Source organism: Diceros bicornis, chromosome 24 (genome assembly GCF_020826845.1).
Source record: "Diceros bicornis minor isolate mBicDic1 chromosome 24, mDicBic1.mat.cur, whole genome shotgun sequence".
NCBI classification, from domain to species: Eukaryota; Metazoa; Chordata; class Mammalia; order Perissodactyla; family Rhinocerotidae; genus Diceros; species Diceros bicornis.
This window is the reverse complement of record NC_080763.1, coordinates 15,935,666-15,961,172: the sequence shown is the minus strand read 5'-3', so window position 1 is coordinate 15,961,172 and position 25,507 is coordinate 15,935,666. Positions and strand designations below refer to the sequence as shown.

At 38.8% G+C, this 25,507-nt stretch overlaps 1 protein-coding gene across 4 annotated transcripts in view; it reads right to left on the bottom strand.

The window, feature by feature from the left end:
- The window catches only part of PALS1 (protein associated with LIN7 1, MAGUK p55 family member), a 93,254-nt gene extending 81,366 nt beyond the window's left edge, over window positions 1-11,888 (bottom strand). For 2 of the 4 annotated variants that reach the window (XM_058567155.1, XM_058567156.1), the window contains exon 1: window positions 11,766-11,888. The gene's annotated coding sequence lies outside the window, so the exon portion shown is untranslated. The remainder of the gene's footprint in view (window positions 1-11,765) is intronic. The other 2 variants (XM_058567157.1, XM_058567158.1) reach the window with 1 other exon arrangement.
- Window positions 11,889-25,507: the final 13,619 nt, after the last annotated feature.

Below are 25,507 nucleotides of genomic sequence, written 5' to 3'. Positions count from 1 at the left end.
GTGCAAGTGGTTAAGCGAGCATGCTCCGCTTCAGCAGCCTGGGGTTCAAAGGTTCGGATCCCAGGCGCGCATCGACGTACCGCTTGCCAAGCCATGCTGTGGCGGCGTCCCATATAACGTGGAGGAAGATGGGCATGGATGTTAGCTCTGGGCCAATCTTCCTCAGTAAAAAAAAAAGAGGAGGATTGGCATCAGATGTTAGCTCAGGGCTGATCTTCCTCACAAAAAAAAAACAAAAAAAACCCACAAAGGGGCCAGCCCCATGGCGTAGTGGTTAAGTTTGGTGTGCTCCACTTTAGCGGCCAGAGTTCACAGGTTTGGATCCCGGGGATGGACCTACACACCACTCATCAAGCCATGCTCTGACAGCGTCCCATATACAAAGCAGAGGAAGACTGGCACAGATGTTAGCTCAGGGACAATCTTCCTCACCAAAAAATAAACAAACAAATACCCAAAAACACCAGGCACTATGCTATCATCATCTCAATTAATCCACAAGATAAGGCTCTGAAGGAGATCAGAATATGCAACCCCAAAATATGACACTTTGGCAAAAGAATTATTTTGGCTAAAGACAACTAAGAAACAGCAGACATAGGAAAGAAAAAAAAAATTCTCTGCCCTCCCCCTCTATCTGGCTAAAAAGCAGGGCATAAATTTCCCTTAAAGGTAACATAAATTTCCATTTGTAAAGGTACCAGGAAGAACACTCGTAATCCTGGGAGTTGACTGTCAATAGAGAAGGCACCAATTCAAATCTGCATAACAAATCTACTAAAATAACCTTTATCTTCCATTAGTTTCTCCCACATATTTACCTTCCGACAATTTACTGCCCCTAAAAGCCTAAACCTCTTTTCCTTTGTCTTGTCACTTTTTCACAATTTATGGCTCAGTCTCACTGATTCTTTGGGTCTTCAATTCTTTTCTATGAAGGCCTCCATATGCGTAAGTAAAAAAAACATTTCTCCTGCTAATCTATCTTTTGTCAGTTTAATTTGCAGGGCCCCAGAGAGTGAAGCCAGGATAGAGAAAAAATACAATCCCTATTCTGCAGATAAAGAGTCAGACTTTGATAAGTTAACTTGCCCAGAGTCATATACAAGTCAAGGAGGTATTTCAGCACCAGTCTGACTCTACAGTCTGAGTCCTTAATCAGTGCAGGGACTGTAACTGCCCTCCGATGCCTGTCAGTGAGGACTCGTGGAAGAGCAAGAAAAAGTCACAGCAACTTCATCTGTTTGTGTTTATATCTTTGTAGAGAAAGTTAATCAAGGACATGGGAAAGTCAGATGCCCTCCCCTACTCCACCCTTAAATACATTTATTGCCACATAGGATAAATAGGATTGTGTTTTGAATCTCACCTTCTCTCAAGTTATAGGAAGTAACTAGGTTAAAACAGTCTCTAGTATTAAGCTTACAAGCAAGACTAAAGTTTAAACAAGTAAATGATAAAAATGCAAATTGATAACATGCATCTACTATGTGGCATATTAAGCAGTGAGAGACTAAGATAAACAGACATACCCTCTACCCTTAAGGGGCTTACAGTATACAGGTTCAAGGTTCTTCCCTTTAATTCAAGTACATCTTAAACACTAAATTAAAGATGGCTTTCCTCAAAAAGATTTTAATCTTACCAAAAAGACAGCAAAAGAAGTCTTAAGGCAGGCTAAAATACAAAATAGAAAAATCCAAGGTTTTGGAGTCAAACTGAATTCAAATCCTTGCTATCGCTTACAATACGACTTTGGATAAAATACTGAATCTCTCTGAGCCTCTGTTGCCTCATTTGTAAAAGGGAGAATACCAATAAAAAACCTTGCAGCGTAGCTGTTAATATTTAGAAACTTATACAAAGGATACAGAATACTGCATAACACATTAACAGATGGGGTAAGGGATACAGCCTGAGTAGGAGTTAAGGAAAAACAAAAAGTACTGTAATTTAGCCAAACTACTACTCTTACCATAAAATTTAAGTATAAAAGGATAAAGTGTAAGTATAAAACGGTAAGGTATAAAAGGAACACTGTCCCTTTAAGATGCCTACAAAGAATTATCACATTTCCTTTCATAAACTCTTAAGTATCTATGGAGTACTCTTAAGTGAGTCATTCTGAAAAACATCTGCAGGTCACGTATAGTCCTCAGATGAATCACCTGGCTCAGAGGTTTAAATCTGGGGTTCATGACCTAATTTCCATGAATACCCTGATACTATATGCACAAAAATGCATGTGTTTCAAGGGAAGAGCCCAAGGGACCATCAGATTCACAAAAGATTAATAGTAGACAGTTATATTTACATGTCCAGTATTTATAAAGTGGAATTTATACAGTTTTCAACATGAAGTAATTTGAAGAAACTCAATAGTTTGCTGCTAGAAGGGCATATTAGTAAAACGAATCACACTGAAAAAGAGTTTGGCATCATCTAGTAAGTTGACCATGTCCATACTCTATCATCCAGCGATTTCATTCCCAGTTATGTACTTTAGAGCAGCATGTCCAATAGAACTTTCTGCAATAATGGTTAATATTCTATATCTGCACTGTGCAATAACATAGCCACTGGCTATATATGGATATCGAGCATTTAAAATGTGGCTAGTACAACTGAGGAACTGAATTTTTAATTTGTTAATTTAAATTTAAATAGTCATATGTAGCTAGTGGCTACCACACTGCAGAGCACAGGCGTAGAGAAACACATGTACATACGCACCATAAATGTACAGGAACATTCATGGTAACATTATTCATAATGACCAAAAACTAGAAACAACTCACAGGTCTGCCAATAGTAATATTATTAAATAAATTGTGGTACACTATTTTTTTAAATAAACTGTTATAATTCTATAACATTATAAATACAACCCTAAAATTCATTTGCATATTATTTGAGCAAGTCTGAGTTTCAAACAACTAATAAATTCTCTTAAAACAATCTAATCTCAGGGCTAGCCCTATGGCCTAGTGCTTAAGTTCAGTGCACTCTGCTTTGGCAGCCCAGGTTCAGTTCCCAGGCATGGACCTAGACCACTCCTCAGCAGCCACGCTGTGGCGGCGACCCACATACAAAATAGAGGAAGACTGGCACAGTTGTTAGCTCACAGTGAATCTTCCTCAGCAAAAAAAAAACAAAAACCTTATCTCTAAGGAACCATCCATACTTATATTTCAAAGCCAGACCTTTGAAGGAGTGACTTACTTCATCTAATACTTCTCTATATCCTGCCCAAAGTCTTCACATTGTAAACATTCAATATTTACCTATAATTTTCTGTATGAACTAGTTATGAAATTTGAGGTAGACAAAATTATGCAAAAGCGAATGATGATTACTTGTAGGAAAAAAAAAACCCAATTCCTTACACATAAATATCATACAGATAACAACCAATGTAAAGCAGAATTTTTTTAATCTGCTTAAAAATAGCAAAAGTTTTCTTTCACATTAAGTATATTTCTATTCTAAGTTCTAATTGTATTTGAACAATAATATAAAGTTTTCTTAGTAAAACGTGATAAGACTGCAACAGCTTCCGATTAAGCTTTAGGGGAAAAATGGAGAATGTAGGACAAGAAAACAAGGTTTCTGGGAGTCTAGAGGCAGGGAATAATGGAGTTAACAAACCAGGCAATATGCACTGAAAAGAGGACTGAACAGATTATGAATCTGGTACTTGAGATCCAACTCCAGTCCTGCCACTAACTACTAGGGCAAGATTATTCCAATAGCCACCTATCTGGCATCTCTGCCTCTGATTTGTGAAGGAGTACAGATTTTTTTTGGAGGAGAAAGGGGAGTTAAAAATCTCAAATCCAGCTCTTGACAGAAATTTAGAAAGGAAGGAAAACAACTTTCTGAAACTTCACTTATACCCCAAACATTACACAAAAATGAGTACCGAAATATATGTACTCTTTAGTGCAACCAAATCCTAGCAGAGCACCTAGTTCAGTGCACTCATAGGAGGCAGTCAATTATTTTAAATGAATGCAGTCTTGAAGGCACTTCTGAAGCACACAACCAAAATACAGAAAGCCTACTTCTTAGGTCAAATCAAAGTAATGCAACTTAAGTGACATTATCAAACATTATTGGTGACAATGTAAATCCCTCAAAATAAGAAATTATATTTCAACACAAATTCTCAATTTTTTATGCGAAATTTATGATACTATTGTGAAGCCAAGCAGTTATAACTTATATCAAGAAAAGCATAATTCAAAAGACAATTTAGCTATAAATATAAACACAATTATAATTTCTAATATTTGGAATAACCAATTAGATATACCACAAACTGTAAAAAATCTGAATCTCAATTATTTCACATCTGTCAATATGTCACATAGCATTGTGCAGCTATAAAACAGAGGTGGGGAAGCAAACACTTATTAAGTATCTACTATGTGTCACAATATTTTGCTCAGCACCTTCCATATCTTATTTTAACCTTTCAATCATCTTCCAATCATTTTATGTTACAGATGAGGAAACTGGGGGCTTGGCTGGGAATTACAACATGGAATAACTTCCCAACTCAGCTGGCCCTAAGGCTCTTTCCACTACATTTACTACAATTATTTTCATTTCTCTTGCCAACTTTTTGTCTAAAACAAAAGTAGGCAAAGAGTCCACAGGCCAAATCATGCAGGCTCTGTTTTTAGAAATAAAGTTTTATTGGAATGCCGTCACATTCCTTTGGTTACCTTTGCACTGTAACAGCCGAGTTGAGTACTTGCAACAGAAATGACACAGCCTGCAAAGCTTAAAATATTTACTGTCTAGCCCTTTACATAAGGTTGTCAACCACTGCCTTAAAGGATCAAAAATGCCAAGAACCTCAGAGGCCTCCAAACTTCAACATTTGGGCTCTTTGAGACAACTATCAACCTAAGAAGGAACTTTAAAATGATATGAGACAGAAAGCCAAATTGCTTGAATTTTTTAATGGTTAAATCATATGACAAGCCCAAATTTATAAAAATGATAAAACTAAACAGCTTCATTATGAGGTTAGTGAAACCTTATTCTTCATAAATAAACTGTCTTCTGCAGTCTGAACTGATGGAGGAAAAACTCACAATTCAAAATATTAAAATATATTTAATAAGCATGCATCTTTTTACCATGTACCTGTATTTTTCAGGAAGGAACATCTTTTTTTTTTTTTTTTGTGAGGAAGATCAGCCCTGAGCTAACATCCTTGCCAATCCTCCTCTTTTTACTGAGAAAGAGCGGCCCTGAGCTAACATCTATTGCCTCCTTTTTTTTTTTTCTCCCCTTTTTCTCCCCAAAGTCCCAGTAGATAGTTGTATGTCATAGTTGCACATCCTTCTAGTTGCTGTGTGTGGGATGTGGCCTCAGCATGGCCGGACAAGCAGTGCATTGGTGCGCACCCAGGATCCGAACCCAGGCCGCCAGTAGCGGAGCGCATGCACTTAACCGCTAAGCTACAGGGCCGGCCCCAGGAACATCTTAAGTATAGCAAAACAGAGCCTGGATTTTTCTTACAAGTACTTTATTTCATAATTCACACTTTTTGATTTAGTACATTCACTGAATTCATTCTACTCTGACCAACCCGAACATTTATGTGATTACTCATGGGAGATAGTTGATTTTCTGGTGTGAGGGAGTCTGGTTTTGTTGTTGTTGTTGTTGTTGTGTTTTTTAAATTCTCATTGTTTTTATTCCAGGTAAAAATCTCCTAATTAAATCATTTTATCTTCATTCCAAATATACTTCACTATCCAAATACATTTAAACAACTTGCCTAAATTAACCCAGCATGAGGAATGTTTGATTATGGTGATACAAATAACATTTCCTTTCTTCATTTAGTAATTTAACAAGAGTCCTCCAGTCGTAAAGTACAGTCTACAAACTCCAGTACAGATCAAGAAAACTTAAGTCTTACCAACATGTAAAATTTACATAACTGTTAATATCTTGACTCCTCTGACTTTATAAACACTTTAGTTCACAAAATCTTACTCAGTTGCCTTCTTCATTTTTAAGAATGTTAACGTATATTAAGTGAAAGAAAAATAACACAAAATGATTTTTGTTTGAAACAACTTCTGTTTATTCCCAGAAACATGCAACGCTGATTCAACATTTGAAAATTAATCAGTATAATTCACCACGTTAACAGATTAAAGAAAAAAAAGTCCACATTATCACCTCAATAGATACAAAAAAGGCATTTCACAAAATTCAACATCCATTCTTGATAAAAAAAAAGGAAACTTCCTTAACCTGATTTAGAGAATCTACAAAATTACCTACAGCTAACATCACATTTTAAAGGTGAAAGACTGAATGCTTTCCCTTTAAGATTGTGAACAAGGCAACAATGTTCTTTTTCACCACTCTTTTTCAACATCTCACTGGAAGTCCTAGCCAGTGCAATAAGTCAAGAAAAAGAAAAGCCATACAGACTAGAAAGAAACATTTCTCTATTCACAGATGACATGGCTGTCTAATTAGAAAAATCCCAAGAAATCTACCAAAAAAAGCTCCTAGAACTAATAAATAAGTTTAGTAAAAACTCAGGATACAAAGTCAATATACAAAAATTAATTGTACTCTATATACTAGCAGTGATCAATTGGAAACCCAAGTTTTTTAAAATGACCATTTACAACAGAACCAAAAAACAGAAACCCCAAATATCTGCAGGATATATATGCTGAAAACTATAAAACATTCATGAAAGAAATCAAAAATAAATAAATGAAGAGAAATACCATGTTCATAAATTGGAAAACTCAATTTTGTTAAGATGTCAATTATCCTCAAGTTGATCTATAGATTAAACACAGGATTAAAAATCCTAGCAGAATTTTTTGTGGCTATCAGCAAGCTGATTCTAAAATTTATACAGAAAGGCAAAAGAACTAAAATAGCTAAAACAATTTTGAAAAAGAATAAAGTTGGAGAACTCATATTACCTGATTTAAGACTTATTTTAAAGCTATAGTAATCGAAATTGCCCCCTACCCCCTAAATCCCCCTGAGCCCCTATTTTTGGGGAAGCGGATTTGAGAGTTGTTCTCTCGTTTTCCTCACTTGGCGGCCTTGTGATTAAATCCTCTCTCTGCAAAAATAAATAAATAAATAAATAAATAAATAAATAAATAAATAAATAAATAAAGCTATAGTAATCGAGACACTGTGATCTTGGTAAAAGATAGACAAATAGATCAACGGAACACAAGATTCTAGAAAGAGACCCACACAAAAGTAGTCAAACGGTTTTTGACCAAGAGACAAAGGCAATTCAATAGAGAAAGGATAGTCTTTTCAACAAATGATCATGGAACAATTGGACAAACAAATGAAACTCAACTCAAACCTCTCTATACAAAAATTCAGTAAAAACAGGGGCCAGCCCCGTGGCATAGCAGTTAAGTGGGCACGCTCCGCTGCTGGCGGCCCAGGTTCGGATCCCGGGTGCTCACCAAAGCACCGCTTGTCAGGCCAGGCTGTGGTGGCCTCCCATATAAAGTGGAGGAAGATAGGCACAGATATTAGCCCAGGGCCAGTCTTCCACAACAAAAAGAGTAGATTTGGCATGGATGTTAGCTCAGGGCTGATCTTCCTTACAAAAAAAAAAAATTAACTAAAAAATGGAACACAGAACTAAATGTAAAATATAAAACTTGTAGGAAAAAAATAAGAGAAAATCTTTGTGCCCTTGAGTTAGGCAAAGAATTCTTAGATACAATACCAAAAGTAAGAGCCATAAAAGAATATACTGCTACTTTGGACTTCATCAAAATTTAAAACATCAGTATTTCAAAAGACGTTGTTAAGAGAATAGAAAAGGCAAGCCACAGACTGGGAGAAAATCTTTGCAAATCACATATCTTACAAAGGACTATAAAGAACTTTCAAAACTAGACAATAAGAAAATGCAATTTTAAAATGGGTAAAAGATATGGACACTTCACCAAAAAAGATATACGGATGGCAAATAAGATGATGAAAACATGCTCAACATCATTAGTCATGAGAAAACCACAAATAAAAACCACAATGAGATATTGCTACATACCTATTAGAATGACTGAAATTAAAAAGACTGACCATACCAAGTGTTTATGAGGATGTAAAGTAACGAACACTCATACATTGCTGGTGGGAATACAAAGTGGTTTAGCCTCTTTGGAAAAGTATAGTCTCCTACGCTGCTGTAACAAATTACCACTTAATGGCTTAAAACAACACAAACGTAGTATTTTACAGTTCTGTAGTTAAAAGTCTGACACAGGTCTCCCTGAGCTAAAATCAAGGCTTTGGCAGAGATGCCTTCTTCTCTGGGGGCTCTAAATATTAAACCATTTCCTAGCCTTTTCCAGCTTCTAGAGACTACATTCCTTAGTTTATGGCCCCGCTCTTCCATCCTCAACACCAAGAACTCTGCACCTCTCTGGCCCTGCTTCCATTGTTACATCTTTTTTTCTGACTCTACTGCTTCTCTCTTTTCCTTTTAAGGACCTTGTAATACATCGGGCCCACCTGGATAATCTAATATACTCTCCCTATTTTAAAGTCAGTTGATTAGCAACCTTAACCCCACGTGCAATTCACCTTTGCCAAGTAACCTAATTTACTCACAAATTCCAGGGATTAGGACATCTTCGTGGGCCATTATTCTGCCTACCACAGACACTAAAATAAAGTTAAACATACACTTATCACATGACCCAGCAATTCCACTTCTAGGTGCTGACCCAAGAGAAATGAAGACTTACCCTCACACAAAAATCTGTCTGTAAAAATTTATAACAGCTTTATTCATAGTCCAAAAAAAAAAAAAAAAACCAACTGAAAATAACTAATGTCCTTCAACTGGTGGATGGATAAACCAACATCCACACAATGTAATACTACATTCACCAATAAACAGAAAGAACTGCTGGTACACTCAACAAAATGGATGAACACTCAAATGTATTATGCTAAATGAAAGAAACCAGACTCAAAAGGCTAAATACAGTAGGATTCCATCTATATGATATTCTAGAAAACAAAACTATAGGAAAAGACAACAGATCACTAGCTGCCAGGGTTAAGGGTGGGGGAAGGGCTGATGACAAAAGAGCAGCTCAAGGGAATTCTGGGTGCTGGAACTGTTCTGTAACTTGATTTTGGTAGTTGCACAGCCCTATGCATTTGTCAAAACAATTGTACAATGAAAAGAGCTAATTTTATTTCATGATAAAGTTAAAATCTTTTTGAAAGAAAGAAAACAAATATATCATTTCTCACCTTTCCAATTGGCAAAAATTAAAAATATGACAACACCAATCTGACAATTCCAAGTGTGGGCAACGATGACTCATATACTTTTGGCAGGAATGTAAACTGTTACAACTTTAGAAGATAATTTGGCTGCAGCTAGTAAAGTCAAAAATACACATCAACCTATGACCCAGCAATTCCACTTATACCTAGGGAAACCTTCACACCTGTGCTCGAGGAGACATGCACAAGGGTATTTATTAAACACTGTCTGAAATATTGAAAAACTGAAAACAACCCTTCAGTAGGGGAATGAAGTAACTATGGTTAGGGTTATTAAAAAAAAGGAAAGGTGGGGGCCAGCCCCGCAGCCTAGTGGTTAAGTGCGCGCGCTCTGCTGCTGGCAGCCGGGGGTTCGGATCCCTGGCGCGCACAGATACACCGCTTGTCAGGCCATGCTGTGGCGGCGTCCCATTTAAGTAGAGGAAGATGGGCACAGATGTTAGCCCAGGGCCAGTCTTCCTCAGCAAAAAGAGGAAGATTGGCATGGATGTTAGCTCAGAGCTGATATTCCTCACCAAAAACAAAGGAAAGGAAAAAAAAATGCATAAGGGAAAGAAATAACCCTGCTGGCTACATGTATGATTTTGAGAATGGTAACTTACTGGTTTACTTATTTAACAATAGAATATATAGTGAAAAGAGCACTGTACTTGGAATCTGGAGACAAGCATTTTAGCATTTAGGTCCAACTCTGCCACTAACTAGCAGTCAGACTATGGACCACTTAACTCTATAACCTCCCTTTCCTTTTCCTGGAAAATGAGGAGGTTAGGCTATACAACCACTAAGATTATTTCCAACCCAACAATTCTATGATTCAATAAGTTTATAATCAAAAATTATATTCTAAAGCACCTATGTTGAGAAACTATTTTTCCCAGACACCCTGAGATCAAAAACTATCAGAGAAACAGGGCATCTTAGTATATTGATACATAAAATGGATCAAATTTCTTAGTATGTCTGTAATGAACTCTTTAAACAAGATCATAATTCAGAAACAGCATATCAACAGCTCAACCGTATTGACTTGGGTCACTCAGGTAAAACTTACATATCCTCTCTCATTTTAACATTCTAAAACAAGTTAAAATTATTAAAGAGTCCATCTTTACTTGTCAAGTTCAGGTCTGTCTAGACAAAAGTCACTGAAGTACATGGTAAGATTTACTTGATTTTTTTAAACAAAGATAAAATGATGAATTGTTTTTCGTATTTTTGCCTGTTTCACGTATAAAGATCTTACATTATAATTTAATAGGTTCAGTCTGCTACAATTGTTTAAAGAGCCTTTTAGAAGTTGTAATATGCCATGACCACAGAGATCTAGTAAAAAACAAATCAGTAGTTCATAATCCAAAAAAGCTCACTTAATTTCATTACCGTCAATACTGATACTTCAAAGACACCAATGATCAACATGTCATTTGTTCCTATCGCAGAATTTAATAGGTTATTAATTTGTGGTATAATCCAAAAGCATAATCAGGATATCATTAAAACACGATATTACTTTTTTTAAATCAAAAATACTAACGCCTTTCACCTTTTCAGTAAAATTAAACTTTCAAAAATCTTGTTCTACAGGCTTTCCAAATCTAAATTCTTACAATGCTAAACGAGTACGGAAACAAAACACACACTATAGTCTATTTCTAAAAACCTCGTAGCTATCAGATTTTAATTTTAGCGCCAACTGCCAAGAAAAGCCTTTGGACGGAAACCTGAATTCCATACACATTCCTGTGTGTCAATCAACTAAGCAGAAGGTGAGCTATTATTATTAGGAAGTTACATAATTTGCCCCCAAGATTGTTTAAAGCGCCTTTCATTAAATGCAGCTTACAACAATTTAGAGGCTTTAAAATTCACCTTGCGAATTTAGAGTAAATTATCAGAAACCATTACGGAAATCAGGTTTTTCTTTAAAAGTGGTCACAAAGAAGTAGAACTGATTTTTTTGTTTCAAGAACGCAATGAGCAGCTGAATACCGGGAGCTGAGTCAGGCAGAGAAACGATGACTACATTCCCTCTTCTAAAGGAAAGTGTGCGCCCGAAGATTCCCCCACCCGGCCTGGAGGAAGTCCCGGGAGTCGCGAACTCCGGGCGGGGGCGCAGAGGGCAGGCGCCTCCCTACCGCCCCCCTACAACTCGGGCCGGGCGGGCGGGAACCCCGCCAGCCCAAGTGGGTCCCTCGCCAAAGCGGGCACGGCCAAGCAGCGTTCCTCCGTGGGACAAAGGTTGGGCTCACGCCCTCCGCAGCCGGCCGGGGCTCCTGCTGCCGGGGGCAGCGGCGGAGCAGTCCCGGTTCCCCGGGCCGAGCTCCCAGTGTGGGGGAGGGGGTGAGCCCGGCCGCCCCTCCCCCTCGGCTCCCCGGGACCTGTTGATTAGGATCTCCACACCGAGCCACCGCCAGTCCGCCTCCTACCTCCGCGCCACGGCGGCCGCCGATCCTCCGCCCCGGCTGCTCCTAAACACTGCAGGAAGGACAGCTCCCAGCGGCACTTAAAATACCAGATAAAGAATCCAGAAACTCCCGGATTCCCCACCTCACAACCCTTGGTCTCCGCCCCCCCCAACTGCCAGTCGCCGCCGTCGCCGCCGCCGCCGGCGACTCCACCTCCAGACCGCGCGAGACCAGCCCCCGCGGCCGCCGCGAGACCGCGCACGCGCCCCCGGGACTCTGGCGCAGTGGGCGCGCCTATCCCAGTCCCTGCTCAGCGCGCCCCGCCCGCTGCTAGCAGAGAGGCTGGCGCGGTTCGCCCAATGCCGAGCCGGTGCGGAGAGAGGGCCCTGTCATTGGTCCGCTCTGGAGCTCCCGAGAGGCAGGTCGCGCGCCTCTAACTATATAAACCGCGAACTGGTTCGTGTGGAGGCACGTTTCCCGTTGAGCCCTGGGGGCTGTGTTGTGTAGAGACTAAGTTTCCCTGGGACGTGGTGGGGAGCATGCTACCGCTCTACAGCCGTCGACTCTGCTCCCCTTGAATGACCGTCAGGTCCTGAAGAAAATCTGATTCCCCGTGAGGCGACTCCTCATGTCCTGTGAAGCACGCCACACAATCTAACATTTGTTTGCAAGAGAACCATGACATACTTAAACACCTGGATGTGTGTAGTGTCCCACGGAAGAATTCTCTGCTACTGCGGAAGACTCTAAAGCTAGCAGCTAGGACCGAGTTCTGAGCACGAGAAAAGGATGCCAGGGGCCACAGCTGCTTCACAAAACTCCAGTGAATGGATTTAGACTTACCTGGGCAAACCCACATCCAGTGCAGTGAAATCCAGGTTCTCCAGGACTCCCTAGAAACTATTAGCCATATTAAAAAAAAAAAAAAAAAAAAAAAAATGTTAGTGTGTGTGTCACCTATTTCCTAAGTTTTTAAATGCATAAAGTAAATAACAATTCAAGAGGCTTCATCTAGCTCCTCAATGAATTTTCTTTCCTCTAGCTCAGGTTTTCTCAGCCTCAGCGCTATTGACCTTTGGGCCAGATAGTTCTTGGTTGTGGGGCTGTCCTGTGCAGTGTAGGACTTTTAGCAGCATCTCTGGTCTCTAACCACTAGATGCCAGTAGCACCATTACCCCCATTTGTGACCATCGAAAATGTTTCTAGATGTTACCAAAGGTCCCCTGGCAGGCAAAGTCACCTCCAGTTAAGAACCACTGATGTAGCTGTTCAAAGAAATGGGCTCTTCAGGAAGATTGTCTCTCTTTACCTTACCTTCCTTGCTTGGCCCTAAGCGGTTTTACAAAACACCCCCACCCAAATGAACCCTCCAGCTACCAGCATTGCTTCCCCAGCTGCTTGGACTCCTCTGTCACAGGACCCCACCCTAATAAAATGATGATAGCTATCTGTGTGAGATAGCAGCTCCTGATCTCAAAAGATATGGAAGTTCCTTTGTAAAATGCTATACAAATGTTAGTTACTATTTTTACTTCCTGAGGGTATTTTCATTTTAAAAGAGGGTGGACCCTATGGCAAATAAAACATTTATTCTCTGGTGAATAGAGCCATTCCCAGAAGCCCCAAATCACTCAAATAACTGGTCTTGTGTGCGAAAATTGAAGGGTGGCCGAACGAGTGGAAGGTATAGAAAATGGAGGAAAGGCGATTGGATTTGAGTTTTAGCTTTGATGCTAACTAGTTCTGTGATGAGTGACAACTTTCCTGGGCTTTAATTTTCTCATGTGGAATATAATGAGTTAATTACTTTTTTTTTTTTTTTTAGTTTTAAGATTCTAGTAGCCTTTGCATATGGAATCTAACATGAATAGCATAGGGAGTTAAGGAAATATAATATTCATCCCAAAATAGAATGAAATGGGTAATCTGTGGCATAAAACCCCCTGTCAGAAGAGTTGTTCATTCTAGTCACAAGGCAGTTCACCCACTGAGTCACCTGGCAAATTTGTGACTAAGTAATATTTTGGGTGAGTGGTGAAAGCTACACTGTAAAATTGAATGTAAGGTAGAGAGTAACCATAGTAAATATCATCCTTCTTCCTTCCTCATCTTGGCATCTGCTAAACCCATCATCTGCCAACAGCCTCTATCGTGTGTTTATGTAATAAAATGTTGTGCTATTTTATTTTATTAAAGGCTTGGGGGAAATATATTAATATTGCATTTCAGCCATTTGCAACAGGTCTGAAATCTCAGTTTTCAAGATTCTGCCATTCACAATTGTATGTGAAATCCTTAACTAAGGCTATTATATCCCTTTGGTTTGATCGCCTCTATGTGAAAGCCCAGTCTTCACAGCTGAATTAATACCCTGATCACTTAATAATTGTATGAACCAGATGATCAGAGATAATGTAAATTAAAAGAAGAATACCCACTGATTCAGATATGAGAAGTTATGAAACAACAAATTAGTAGGTACATTAATTATTAAATAAATATCTAAAAAAAAATTTTAAATACCAAAAAAACAAAAAGCAAACCATCAAATCATGAACTAATTTTTAAATTTAATTGTGTTTAGTTATTATTTTGATGTTTTAGAGTACTTGTTAACCTTTCATAAATCTAGCTAAAAATATTGTGTCTCTAAGCTAAGAAGGTCAGGCAGTTGTTGCCATGAGGTATAGGAGGTCCCGCCGTCTGAGGTTAGTTAGCGTCAGTGGCATTCAGTACAGGTTCAGTATCATCCAACTCAATTCACTTTAATAAATATTCACTCATTAACTCCAAAAATATATACTGAGTACTTCCTACATGCTAAGCACTGTGCTGTAGGGAATTGAAACAGGTGTCAGCCCCTGTCCTGTAGGAACTTATAGTAAGGTGGGGAAAGGGACGAGTAAGGTCCATTTTACCTATAGGTAAAATACAAGGGAAAGTATGGTAATTGAAAACAAGATGCTCTGTGGACTCAAAGAAAGATAACATCTTATACTAGGAGAAGTTTTACTATCTAATTACAGAGGAGAGGGACAAAGAAAAAGCTACTAGAAAAAGACCCACAATAATAGGAAAACCAAGATCTAATACATGGCTTTAGAAAGATAGACATAAGACGTTTTATTTGGGGCTGGCCCTGTGGCCTAGTGGTTGAGTTCGGCACGCTCTGCTTCAGCAGACCAGGTTCATGGATTCAGATGCTGGGCGCAGACCTACCTCACTCGTCAGCCATGCTGTGGTGGAGACCCACCTACAGAATAGAGGAAGATTGGCACAGATGTTAGCTGAGGGCGGATCTTCCTCAAGCAAAAAGAGGAAGATTGGCGACAGATGTTAGCGCAGGACAGATCTTCCTCAACCAAAAAAAAAAACAAACTTTTTATCAATTTGAATGACTGAGTGAAGTACACAGAGAAAAGCATGGGCTTGTTATGGGAACAGCAAGTGGTCAACAATGACTTCAGGGTAGGATATTCAATATTTAGGATGCTAGTCATTTATCACAGTTTTATTAGTACTCTTCTTGGCTGGTCCTGTGGTAGGCTGGGGATGTGTAGACTAATAAAACATGGTCCAAGAGAAATTCTCTTTTGGAGAGAGGAGGTAGGCAAATTTGGAGCTTGGAAAATTTTCTAATGAAGGAAAGATCAAGACTGAATGCCAAAAGAAAGGAAATCAAGTTCGTTCTCCTTGAAACGGGCTATGAAATTACCCATATTTTTCCTCACCAAGCTCCCAATCAAATCTCTATCCTGTTTGTGACACAAATCTCAGCTGCCACTTTAATTCAGATCCATAGGTGAATCCCTGTGACTGGGTCTCGGATGGTGTCTGTGCTGAACTCCAAAGAGTTGAACTCTGATGCCTCTTCTCTCCTCTCTTGGCCTTGCTCTGAGATTTAACACCACCACTGCTTCAAAACAGCCTTTGTCAAGGTCACCGGTTAGAGCCACTTTGTTAAATGCAAAGGTCGTTGTTCAGTCCTCATCTTCCTTGACCTGCCAGCAGCCTATGATGCCTTTGAGCACTTTCTACATTTGTCTTCCGAGCTCCTGAAACACTGCTATAGCCTCTCTTCCTACCCTTTGGAACTTCCTTCTCAGTCTCCTTTGTTGATTCTTCTTTATCTTCCTGAAGTTGGAATGTCCCAGGGCTCTGAATTCAGTATTTTACTTCCCTCTATCTGGATTTGAATTCCAGATTACCACTTGCTAGCTGTTTGATCAGAAGAAAGTCAATTTCTCCAGAGATTCAGTTTCCTCATTACAAATTGAGGATAATAAAAGTAGCTACCTCCTACAGTGGTTGTGAAGACTAAGTGAATCTCCATATGCCCAGCACTGTATGCATTAACTATCATGTTCTTTATCACTCACTCCCTGCATGATTTCCTCTGGTCTCAGTGACTTTAAATTCCATCTATACGCTGTCAACTCTAAATTTATCTCTAGCCTGAACTTCTGCCCTAAACTCCAGAATCATATATTCAACTGTTGGCTCAGCATCTTCATTTGAATTTCTAATGAGCAGTACAAATTTAACATGTCAGAACTTTTTGTTTTTGTCCAGTTTTCTTCATTTCAGTATATGGTAAATGCCACTATTCCAGTTGTTCAAGCTTTCTTTCACACTGCACATCCAATCCATCAGGAAATCCTTTTATTTCTTTCTTTTTTTTTTTTTAAGGTTTTCTTTGTTTTATAATTTTATTTATTTTTTCCCCAAAGCCCCAGTAGATAGTTGTATGTCATAGCTGCACTTCCTTCTAGTTGCTGTGTGTGGGACGCGGCCTCAGCATGGCTGGAGAAGTAGTGCATCGGTGCGTGCCCGGGATCCGAACCCGGGCTGCCAGCAGGGGAGTGTGTGCACTTAACCACTAAGCCACCGGGCCGGCCCGGAAATCCTTTTATTTCTACCTGCAAAATATATCCAGAATCTAACCGCTTCTCACCAACCCCACTGCTAAAACCCTACTCCAGGACACCATCATCTTTTGCTTGGATTACTGCAATAGGCTCTTTCCCACCCGTATTTTCTCTTCTCAATCCTGTAGCCAGAGTGATCCTGCAGAAATAAATGTGAGGCCAACTCACTGCTCTGCTCAGTAGTCTCTGGCCCAACATGATCTCCCTGACCTCAATTCTTACTACTCCTTCCCTTTCTCATTTCACATCAGCCACACTGGCACCTTTGCTGCTCCTCCCGTATTCCAAGAGCTTCAGCCTCAAAGCCTTTGCATTTGCTATTTCTTATGCCTGAAATATCCACTCTCCACATGCCTACTCTCCCTCACTTCCTTTAGGTCTCATTTCAAATGTTATCAGTGAGGCCTGTCCCATTCTAGATAAAATAGCAGCATTTCTCATGCCCCACTCCCTAGCACTCCTTATCCCCCTTCTCCAACTTTATTTTTCATTGTATTTATTCACCATCTGACTTATTGTATACTTATTATCTGTCTCCCCAAACTAGAATGGAAGCTCTATAAGAGCCAGTACTTTGTCTATTTTATTCACCACTATTTATTTTTAGATTCCCCAGCATCTTACACAGGACCTGACACATAAATGGCACTCAACAAATATTTGTGGAATGAATGAAATAGACGTGAGTAGGTAGAATAGGGATGATGAAAGAGTCAAAGAAAAACTTCAGCTTTGCCAAACGCTTGGCCTACGACTAGGCTGTTTTAGGAATAATTTCTGCCTAAAGATTATTGTTTTTGCTCCTTTGTGGTGCTTTATGTGCTGAGGGAGGGAAACAGTACGGCAAATGCAAAGAGAAAAAGGAAGAGAAAACTATCTGATCTTTACCACCTCCTTCCTGTGCTTCATGGGCCATTCCAGCTACTGTAATAATTCCTCCTCCAACTGATACAGCTGAGAGAAGGTAAGAAGCTCCTTCAAAAGTCAAAATAGATATAACTAATTAGTTGCACTTAACTTTTACTCCTGAACTTACACAAGTCTCTGACAAGCTTCGCTATCTTGTTTTTAACATCTAACAGATTTTAAGGACTTATTATGTGTGTGACCCTCTTTAGTGGATGTGTTGGTTCAGAGCATCCATACCCCTGCCGTGAGACAGGGTCAGGGAAGTCAGCCTGAGGAAGAGAGTTTCTGATGGAAATTACAGATCAGGTCTAGGAGGTAGTTTTAACTAAGAATTTGCAAACACTCAGTGGAATCAGATATCTGGGACTTTACAAACTTATTTCTCATAGAAAAGTCCTAACTTTGACGTGTGATAGCCTCCAGAAGAATTAGAATATGTATTGACCCTCAACTAAGTTTTAAAAAATGTGTGGGGTGGAAAGAGAGATCTGGAGCCCCACAGTGGATCCCTTTAGGGCCACTGAGAAAAAAGATACCATTTTCTTTTCCTTTTTCCAGAGGTTTTTTTTTGTGTGTGTGTGTGAGGAACATCAGCCCTGAGCTAACATCCATGCCAATCCTCCTCTTTTTTTCTTTTTTGCTGAAGAAGACTGGCCCTGGGCTAACATGCGTGCCCATCTTCCTCCACTTTATGTGGCACGCCACCACAGCATGGCCTGACAAGCGGTGCGTCGGTGCGCGCCTGGGATCGGGACCCTGGCCACCAGCAGCGGAGTGCACGCACTTAACTGCTATGCAACGGGGCCGGCCCCTTCCAGAGTATTTTTTAGAAGAATTTTTCAAACCATATTTGGGAAGATAAATTATTTTAAATTAAATAAAAGTAAATAATGTGAAGCTGGTGCCAGGGCCTGGATAACACGTCAAGCAAATGCAGGCAGGCGGAACAGCAAACAAGAGTCTCCCAAGCCTTATAACCTCAGTTCACGGCACAGAAGAGCTGAGAACAATTTGATAACAAGAGTAATAACGCATTGATTTATTTTCTTTTATGTCTAGAATGAATACAGGAATTGAATACACTTAGGATCTTACTAAAATGTGTGAATTAGCTTTTTTTTTGAACTTATAAAAAATATAATTTTTAAACATCTATATACATAAACCAAATGTTTAAAGACTCTTGAAAGTATGCAAAAACTCTGAGGGCTTCTTATTTCTTCTTATCCGGTAACCTAGAAGTCAAAGCCATTATTCAAAACCACTGTTTAACAATTATTCCTTGAAAACCATCTTTGTGCACGATTGTGTTTAGCAGTGTAAAGAGCCAACCCCTTGTAAAGCATTAGAAGATTAATAGTTACTTTTTCTTTATGCTATGTTAGGACAATTATTTTTTTTTCTCTTACATTTGAATTAGCTTTAATGAAGAAAACTGAGCTGTTTCAAAGGGTGTCCAAAACTTCAGTTAACTTATTTTATAAAACGTTTAGAAGTTCTCATGTAAAATATATCCAGAAGGACAAGCTCTTCTAATAGTAGAATTAGGGATAAATGAGATTTTGTGATACGAAATTACCTGCAAATGTCATCGCTCAGTTTCTGTGGGTTAGGAAACTGGGACTTAGTTGAGCTGGGTGGCTCTGGCTCAGGGGCTCTCCTGAGGGTACAATTAAGATGTCAGCTGGACCTGCAGTCATCTGAAGGCGTGACTGGGACTGGAGGAACTGCTGCCAAGAAGGATCCCTCACATAACTGTTGGCTAGAGGCCTCAGTTCCTTGCCATGTGGACCTCTCCTTGGAATGTGACAGCTGACTTCTCCCAGGTGAGTGATCCAAGAGAGACGCAACCAAGACAGAAACTGCAGGGCCTTTTTATGACCTAGCCTCCAAAGCTACACCCCATCACTGCCAGTTTATGCACTGGAAGACAGCACTAAGTCCAGCCCACACGGAAGGCAAGGGGAACAGTTTCCATCTCTTGAAGGGTGGAGTGCCAAGTATTTATGAACATATTTTAAAACCACCAGACAGTCTGATGTTTGACAGGTACTTTAGACATCAATAAATTATCATATTAACATATTTACAGCTGAGGAATATTTTATCTGTGAGCTTGGAGCTTGTTACTCCGCTCTGAGCAATGACCGCTAGGATCAGGTAGATAAAATCAAATAATGTTCAAAGCATCATCACAATCTATTGTCTGCGTCCACATTCACTCTAATAATAGCTGTATTACCTGCTTCACTCCCAAACCCGCCCTCAACCTGCTCCAATTCTTGCAGAAAATCCTTATCCATTCCTTTATTAGCTTAGGAAATGCCATATCCCACAGCAGGGCTGCTTTCCACCCGTAGCAAAACAATTTTGATGTGGCACTTTGTCAAAAAGTGTGGAAAGTTCAAGTAAGTTCATATTCTAAGATTCTACAGAGTTGCCCTTGTCTTCACACAAATTTAGCCCTCAGTGAACTTTAATAGATTCCTGTGGCATGCATTTCCCTTTCAGAAGTCATGTTGCTTTTTCCCAGTAAGATGTTTACTTATGTGTTCATTGAGCCACATAAGACTTTCTGCCCTGCAAACTCTAGATTTGCTTGATGCATTGAAAGGTACAACGATCCCTCAAATAACATACAAGTTATGAGGATGAGGTTTTATACTAGTTCCAAAAACGAAAAAAAGCCGTATTTGATCTGTAATATTTCCCTGACGAACTTCACCAATGTATTGGAAAATGTGCTCCAAGTTAAGACTTATAACTCTGGGAATTGATTCCTTCCTACAGCACTCATGCTATCTCTCCAGCCAGAAAATCTGGGACATGTTTGGTTTGTCCTGATCCCATGAGGTAGTGGCTGTTGCATTTCCAGTAGCAGGGAAGGTGAGAGCTGTCTCGGTGGCTCAGGGTCCTGTAGCAGCAGCAGTGACAGAGGATGAAGGTGCACTTCTGATGTCTCAGCCTGCTTATATCTAAAGGCTTTTCTAACAAGTATTTTATTTTACATTCAAGGACTGACTTTATATCTGAATCATGGAGATCATCTACTTCCTAGAAATGTAACACTGCACCTACTTGCAACAGCCATGTAAGTAGCTTATTGGTCTATGGTTGAATTTTCCTTAAATACTGACGTTAACAGACCATGCCATCTAATTTGAAAGCCAGTTATGCTCAAGATTAATATCTGGTATTTATATGTACCACTTATTTGTCTATTCACATGGAATATCATCCTCATTTTATTGAAAAATTTCCAAAGTATAGTTTAAAACATTTTTGTTTTAAAGTAGAATAAGTCATGAATGTATTTTCCTTATAATAAGTGTTGTCTTAAGAATTGTGTTCTAAGGCTATGCGGACCATATTGGACAGCACAGATATTGAGCACTTTCATAATCACAGAAATTCTATTGGACAGCACTGTACTTAGGAATCAGTATGCTAACCCATGAACTATTTTTCCAGTAGAGGATGTGGGAAATAAGTAACATAAAGGAGTACTGGTACCAGGTTCTAAAAGCTTAGGGAAACTTTTTTTTTTTTTAATTTTATTTATTTATTTATTCCCCCAAAGCCCCAGTAGATAGTTGCATGTCATAGCTGCACATCCTTCTAGTTGCTCTATGTGGGACGCGGCCTCAGCATGGCCGGAGAAACGGTGCGCCGGTGCACGCCCGGGATCCGAACCCGGGCCGCCAGCAGTGGAGCGCGCGCACTTAACCGCTAAGCCATGGGGCCGGCCCAGCTTAGGGAAACTTAAATGGAAAATGTAATAAACCTATCCTGTGTGTTAAGTTACAAAGAATGATAAATATTGCAGAAAGTTGAAACAACCCAGTTATGGAATATTTATGAAGTTTCTTTGACTACAAACGTATTTTTAAGAAAAAAAATATCAGTACATTATTAAAAGCAAGGAAGTTTGGGGCCAGCTCCAGTGGCCTAGTGGTTAGGTTTGGTGCGCTCTGCTTTGGCAGCCCGGGTTCGGTTCCCAGGCATGGACTTACACCACTCATCTATCAGTGGCCATGCTGTGGTGGCAGCTCACATACAAGAAGAGGAAGATTGGCAGCAGATGTTAGCTCAGGGCGAATCTTCCTCAGCAAAAAAATAAATAAGTAAGCAAGTATGTGTGTGTGTGTTTAAACCTAATAAAGATTTGCATCTTCATACTGAACTTCCTCACGTTTCTGTTTTTCTCTAAAAATATGGTATTGCCTTAAAAAATAATTTTATTGGAGTAAGTTTATATGCAATAAAATACACCTATTTTAAAGTATTAAGTTAGATAAATGTATATACATCAACGTAACCACCACAGTCTAGATATAGAACTTTCCTTCGTGTCAAAGAGTTTCCTTGTACCACTTTGTAGTCAATACCCTCCAGCCCACCCCCACCCCATGCAATCACTGATCTGATTTGTCTTTATAAATTAGTTTTACCTTCTAAATGTTGGTTTAAATGAAATCATATAGTATGTATTCTTTTTGTATTTGACTTCTTTCTCTCAACATGATGTTTCTAAGATTCACCCACGTTGTCATTGTTGCATCTATTTGTTTTTTTGTTGTTAATTAGTATCACTGTATGAATATACCATGATTTGTTGACGCAGTCACCTGTTGGTGGACATTTGGGTTTTTTCCAGATTTTGGCTATTATGAATAAAACTCCTATGACCATTTGTGTACGAGTCTTGCTTTGAACATATGTCTTGTTGTCAACATGTTTTTATTTTTCTTGAGTAAATACCTAGAGTAGAATTGTTTGGTCATATAAGAATGTCTTACCATTATAAGACACTTCCTGTTTTCCAAAGTGGTTGTATAGGGACCGTGTATGGTGTATGAAAATGTATGAAAGATCTAGTTGTTCCACATAGGCACCTACACTTGGTGTGGTCTGGTACTGCCTTTTCAAGGACTCTGCTACTAGGTACGTAATAGTAATCAGTCTTAGTTGTGACTTTCTTCCCTACAGAATCAATTTGTTCCAGATTATCTCTGTCAAGGAAACATTTTCTGTAATGAGACAGCCATTTCCAAATTAGAAACTATTGGTTTATATATATTCATAACTTAAAAATGACCTCAATGGTAATCTCATCTTGGTTGCATGGAAATCTATTTCACTCCTGATTGTGGAGGTGGGAAAGAAATCCTTTCCATCTCTGGAACAGCAAAGAAAGGAAGAGGAGGAGTCCCTTGGGTTTTGGGCCAAGGGGAATGAGTAGAGAATTTTCCTCTAGAGCATCACTGTCTAATAGAAATATAATGTGAGCTGCATATATAATTTTGTGACAAATTTAGTATACAATTAAAAAAGTAGAAAGAAATAGATGAAATTAATTTATAAATGTTTAACCTGATACATCCAAAATAGTATAGTCTAAACACATAATCAATATAATAATTATTAATGAAATTTTTTTTTTCATACTAAGACATGAATCTGATGTGTATTTTACACTTATAGTATATCTCAATTTGGATGCTAAATTTTCAACAAAGTGAAAAAATGTAGCCTTACCAAAACAATAAAGTTATGTTTAATGAAAAAAATGTTCTATATTGCTTCAGTATTTAAATTTAAATTTAAATAATTAAAATTGCAAGAAATTTAAAATTCACTTTCTCAGTTGCACTAGCCACATTTCAAGTGCTCGATAGCCACATATGCCCAGTTGCTACCATATTGGACCACTTCTTTCTAAAGGGTTGTCTGTGGGACAGGGAGGAGATGATGGAGGTGAGACATATTCGTTGTTGCAGCTCAGGTCACAGTAGAAAAACCAGTACTATCTGTGTGGAATTCAACATATATATATACAATTTTTTTTCTCGTTGTATGATTTTGAACAAGTAACTTAATCTCTCTAAGTTTCACTTCCACCATCTGTAGAAAAGGAAAGTAATAATATCCCTCATAGTATTGTGAAGATTGAGAATGCATGCAAAGCATTGTAGAATGACTGGCAGCTTTTTGAAAATGAATAAGTGGTGGCTTTTACAAATCCAAACTATTCTTTGGATGGAGACTGTCTGTAGTTTCTTTTTTATTTTTAAAAGCATTGAGATTTTAAAAAATCTGTTTGAAAATGCCAGTCATTGATTCCGTAAATACTGTCTCTCAGTCCAGGTGCTCAGCAAGAACACAGAGATGGAAAGAACATGGTCCCCGCCTTCAAGGACCCCACAGTGCCCAGTGTTAGAAACAACACAGTGTTGGGCTAATTTCCAAATGAGAAAAGTGAAACCAAGGAGAATAACAAATTTATCCAACAACCCAAAGAAAAGAAGCTCTACAGATAAAAATTGAGCTTATGAATTGAAAACCTTATAGGTTTGTATAGTTCTCTACCTTCCTTTATTTTTTTATTTTTATTTTTTTGTGAGGAAGATTAGCCCTGAGCTAACATCCATGCTAATCCTCCTCTTTTTGCTGAGGAAGACCAGCTCTGAGCTAACATCTATTGCCAATCCTCCTTTTTTTCTTCCCCAAAGCCCCAGATAGTTGTATGTCATAGTTGCACATCCTTCTAGTTGCTGTATGTGGGACGCGGCCTCAGCATGGCCGGAGAAGCAGTGCGTCTGTGCGCGCTCGGGATCCGAACCCGGGCCGCCAGTAGAGGAGCGTGCGCACTTAACACTAAGCTACGGGGCCGGCCCCCTACCTTCCTTTAAAATCAATACCCACAATTACAATATTTAAGATTTAAGAAGTTAGATTGACATGGATTTAAATGCTTAATGATTAGTAGTAGCCTTTATTTCTGCCACACAGAAGACACTGCTTTGTTTTTCCCTTGCATTGGTTATTTCTTGAGCTGTGCTTGTTTTTTAGTTGAGTAGTTTTTACTTCTGACAAAAAAAAAAAAGAGATGGAGAAGTCAGTTCAATTAATTCAAAAGTCTGAAGTACAGAATATTTTTAAAGTTATTCTTAAGTATAAAATTTTTAAAAACTATAAGTAAAATAAGTGATTGAAATAAGTAAAATTACATTTATATTATAAATGTATTATATTTTCTTTTCTTTTCTGCTTAATATAACAATAAAGATACTTTAGACAGATAAGATCTCATTTTTTAAATCTAGAGGTTGAAGCAATGTTAAAGGAACCTCTTAATTTCTTAAAATTTTTGTTTTTAACAGCAATTTCTACCCATGCAAGAATCTAATAAATCAAGATGTCAGGATTAAGATTATGGGCTTCTATTCTTTAAGACTTATAGACATGTCATTGAATTATTTGCAAGTTCTTGATCTGTGCTAAACTGAGTCCTAAAATAAGTCATATGTATGTGAGATTTACATACACATAACATATGCTCATTGTAAATGAGGGTCCAAGTAACATTCACATTATTTCAGTTGTAGTAATATGAAGTTTTTATTAGTAACAAACCTTTTTCGCCATTTAAAAAAGTCATCTACCTTTTCCCATATATCAGCAATTCATAATTTAAATATTTGGGAGCCACTTTTTAAAATTTCAGAAGTCAAGATTTAAATGTGGTGTGTATATCATCATTTTTGCCCTTCTTTGGATTTGCAGATCTCTCTTGATGAGACCCCAATATTTGAAATTTCATTGATATAGAATATGTCAATCAAAGAATGAAATCATTATAAAATATTGGTTTATCTTTAAAGGAAATTCTCTCTCTGAATTCTATTTTATATTGAGGGCAGGGCTTGGAACTCTCCCTAGGTGGATTTGGAACCAGCACACGTCACCATGAGTGCCACCCTTCACTGTCCACCACCATAGAACAGTGTTAAGAGCAGACTCAAGGAGGAAGAGAAGGGACAGAAGAACAGGCACAGATTAAGGAGTGTGTGTGGAGGCCAGGGGATTATCGTGCGTGCACATTGTTATTTTTTGGCCACATTGTTTTCCTCTGGTGCATTACCT